The sequence below is a fragment of the Vicugna pacos genome, chromosome 11 (assembly GCF_048564905.1).
Source record: "Vicugna pacos chromosome 11, VicPac4, whole genome shotgun sequence".
In the NCBI taxonomy this organism is placed as follows: domain Eukaryota; kingdom Metazoa; phylum Chordata; class Mammalia; order Artiodactyla; family Camelidae; genus Vicugna; species Vicugna pacos.
In genome coordinates this window covers 101,833,654-101,837,698 of record NC_132997.1, presented here as the reverse complement: position 1 = coordinate 101,837,698, position 4,045 = coordinate 101,833,654, and positions in this window count along the sequence as shown.

Here is a 4,045-nt window from a genome sequence, read left to right as displayed (position 1 = left end):
GCAATTCTCAGCAGGCAGCTTCCCGAACTCTGCGTGAGGACTGCCAGCGGCCGCTGCGCCTGCTCCCGCGGGCGGCGACGGTCAGGGACGAGGGATGGTCGGAAGCAGGAGCCGTAACCATGGGGATGGGGGAGGCGCTGATGGCGCGGCGCGGTGGCCGGCTCCCTGCGGCAGGGCCGGAATGGTTCGTCCCAGCCAGCCCGCTGCCAGCCTGCCGCCCGTCACAATGCAGAGACGATTTAAAGAGACAACCGAAGGTTTTGCCTTTGCTTCCAGCAGAGTCGGGCACCTCACATTAAAGCACGTCCCCGAGAGGACGCAGGAGGAGGCCTGGTGTTTTTGTTTCACTCTCAGAGGAAATCCCGTCCATCTAGGGCTCCGACAACAGACACACGAACAAGGAAATTGATTCTGGAGACGTTTTCACAGTCCTCGTATTAAAATGTTCTCAAATCCAAATACGGCCACACCGAGGTGAACACACGGGTCGGTGCCAGCGTGAGTCAGCAGGGTCCTCCTGCCAGTGTGGACGGCCTCAGCCATGCAGAAAGAGCCCCCGCAGACCCCTGCCCGGTTCAGGGTCCCAGCCCCCAGCCTGGGTGGCAGAGACCAGTGACAGGGCGTCAAGAAGAGGCAGCAGGTGGAGGGAAGGGCCCACAGTGGGGGGGGGAGGGGGCCAAGGCCCAGCCAGCGGGACCTCTCGGTGGGGCATTCCCAGCCCTCCTGTCCCTCATCCCACCCAGTATTCCTGACGCTCCATGTCCCTGACCCTCCTGACTTTCCCGTTGCCCTTCTGTGGGCTGCTGTGATGGGTCCTGAACTTCTGACGAGGGACACGAAACCCCAAGGGGTGAAGTGACTTTCCAGTTGCCCAGAGACTGGGCATCAAGGCTGGGTGGAGACCCTCCCGCCCCAAGCCCGGCCCCGGAGTCCTGGCACTGCTCCCTCAGGGGCTGGAGGGCTCATGGAGCTCCCTGGGGGCCCAGTGGGTGGTCCTGGGCAAGTGGGGTTTGGGGGAGTTGGGAAGGCCCACCCTGACCTGGGGGGCATTCTGCTCAGACTCCCCCAGGCTGGGTGGTCCCCACGGACCCGTGCCCACCTACAGGTCCCTTCGCAGACTCCAGGGCAGGGGCACAGGTGAGCACAGGGCAGCCCCTTGCTGCCGGCAGGGGCTCCCAGCCCGGAGATGACAGAAAGACGGGCGTGAGCTGCCTGGCACGGGGCCCTGTACCGCAGCAGCAGCAGGGCACGGAGGAGAGGCCGTGCCGGGGGCTGTCCCTCTGCCCTGTGCACAGTCTCCTGTCTGACCCTGCGCCCTCTCCCCTAGAGGCTGTGACCTGCCCTGGCCTCAGAGCAGGTGGGGGCCGGGACCAGTGGTGGCTTCTGGGAGAACTTGCAGGAGGTGTGTGCGGGTGCAGAGAGACAGGGAGGGGTGGCCTGGAGGAGCACCCCCCGCCCAGGCCCCAGTGCTGCCCTGTGGGCCCGGGGCTGCGGCCCACAGGCCCCAAAGGCTCACCAAGACCAGACTCACCAGGGGTCCAGGGGGATGCATGGGGGGCCTTGAGGGTTTTGGGGCCCTGGGGTCTGAGTGGGGTGCACAGAGGGCCTGTGTGCTTCGGGGGTCCCCCAGAGGGGACTTCAGGCAGACAGGCCTGTCTGACTACCACCATCCTGACCTTGCATTTGGGGGCCTGGACCTGGGGGCAGCTGGCCCCCTGGATCCCAGTGTTAGTTTGGGTAGGGGGGCGTCTCTCGGGAAGAGAAACTGGGCCTCGGGCTTTGTGAGTGGTCGGGGTGCCCAGCCCTCCTCACAGCTGCCCCGCCAGCCCCTCCTTGGGCTTGGACGACCCGCCCCCAGGCCTCTGAGCTGCCTGCGGAGGGGATGTGGGCCCAGCGGTCCTCACGCTGCCCCACAGTGTCGAGCTCTGTACTCAGCACAGGGCTGCGCCTGCGAGGTGGGGAGACTGAGGCCGCAGCTGTCAGCTGCTTCACCGGCCCCCGTGTTAGCGGCAGAGCCAGGCTGGGGAAAGCGGCCACCGAGGCCGCCCTGGGCCTTCAGAGGCTGGCGCTGCTGGGAGCCTCAGGCCTTCTGCCTCCTGCGGTGACAGCCGCAGCTCAGAGGGCCCACAGGGACCCCCGTGGACCGGGTTGCGTCCTGGGTGTCGTGGACACTGCACCCTCCCTTTGTTGCTGGGCCTCAGGTGGCTGTGGCCAGGTGTGCCCCTGGCTGCCTTCTGCCTCGAGCCCCGTGTGGAAATAGCATCGTGGGCCCCGAGCTGTCGTCCATCAGCAAATGGAGCCTCTGCTTTCTGGAATCTGCAGCTGACCACGGGAGACAGCTTCAGTGCACCTCTCGCCCTTTACAATCTACTAGCACACTGAAGACTCACCTTCTGAACAAGGTATTCGTGAAGCACAGGCCTCCCACTGGCACCGAGAACTCACTCCTGAAACGTGTTTGGCTTGACTTATTTCACAGCCGTAAGACAAGTGTCTAGCAGACTGCGGCTCCCGGTCCCTCGCTGCGCTGAGTCTCCACCTACCTCCTGAAGAGGCTAGTTTCTGGCACATGCAGAGCTCAGGACTCGCGGCCACAGAGGTCTTCCCAGCGCAGGCGGGGCTTGGCCATCAGGGCAGCAGCCCTGACCTCCTCTCTGCAGCCCCCAGCACTTTATGCGGCTTCCCTCTGATGGAAAGTCACTTCTGAGGCAGAGGTGACCGGCAGCTTCTGCTGGGGTGTTGGGGGTTGTGTGTGGCCGGGACAGCCGCTCAGGGGCAGCCTGGGGCTTGCAGCATGGGCCCACCTTGTCCCAACAGGAACCTCGGGCAGAGAGCCAGCTGCTGCCCCACCCAGGCTGGAGGCTGGAGGTCCTGGTCCCCAGGCCCAGGACACGTGTGTGGAGACGAGCCAGTTTCTCTCTGCGCCTTTAGACCTCGGGAACCTGCAGGCTGCTCGTGTGAAGACTGGAATGGCCAGGGGACGATGCTGGGATCAAGGGTCGGATGGTGGATGGGGGGTCAGCTCAGGGAGATGCGGGCACTCCTTCCTTTCCCTGGACGCATGTCTGGCCCCACCTCCCCGTGCAGGAGCTCACTGAAGACGCAGCAGTGGCGGTGGGAACAGCCTCCGGCGGGCTGCTGGGTCTCAAGCTGGACTCGCCCCCTCTATGGACACTTTAGGGATCCTCGGGGCAGCTCACTTTCCGGCCGTTTCCTGGGGAGTCTGACAGCCTGAGGTGGGAGCTGTCTGTGCCGGATGGAGGTGGCGCCTCCAGGCTGTGTGCAGCTCGGCCCGAGAGGCTGGACACCCAGTACCCGACCCATCGTGTACTTAGCATCCGCGGCTCATGGAGCAGAATTAAAGCTGCTCTCCTGTTGCCGTGGCAACCAGCCCTCCCCCCACAGCAGCATCAGTTTGAATTTGTGCAGAATGTTTCTAACAAAGATTTACACCAACAATTCACTCTGCCCTGAGGTGGCACAGAGTCTGAGAACCAGACAGGCCAATGAACAAACTTATCATTTTCTCAATGGTGCCTTTCCTCCGTGAAGGCTCTCGGAGCCCCCAGGCTACCCCCGGTGCAACTGCCCACTGACCACTGTGACCAACGGGCAGCCTCAGGTGCTTGAGAGCCCCTCACTAACAATGGGGTGCCTCCTCTGAGAAACATCTCAGCTGGGGGTCGGGGCACAGGGCCGCCCTCTCTTGGCCGAGCCTGAGCAGGCCCTCCTTGGGTTCCGCAGGTTGCGGGGTCGGGCTGGGTATGGCATGGGGTGGCTCCCAGGCAGGTGAGCATGGTGCCCCGTCCCTCATCTCTCAGAGCCCCGTGCCTCCCCTGCCTCCAGGAGCTCTCAGTCCTGGACCCCTGACGTCCTGGGTGAGCCCATCAGTGGGACGCCTTGGTGACCCCGGCTCTCTGCAGTACATGAGGGGTGTGGGGTGTGGGAGCAAACACTGAGAACGCGGCCCACCGCCATTCTCTAAAGGACCAACGTCCCGTGGTGTGCCCCACAGGCAGGGCCTGCCCTTGGCACCCAGCGCGGG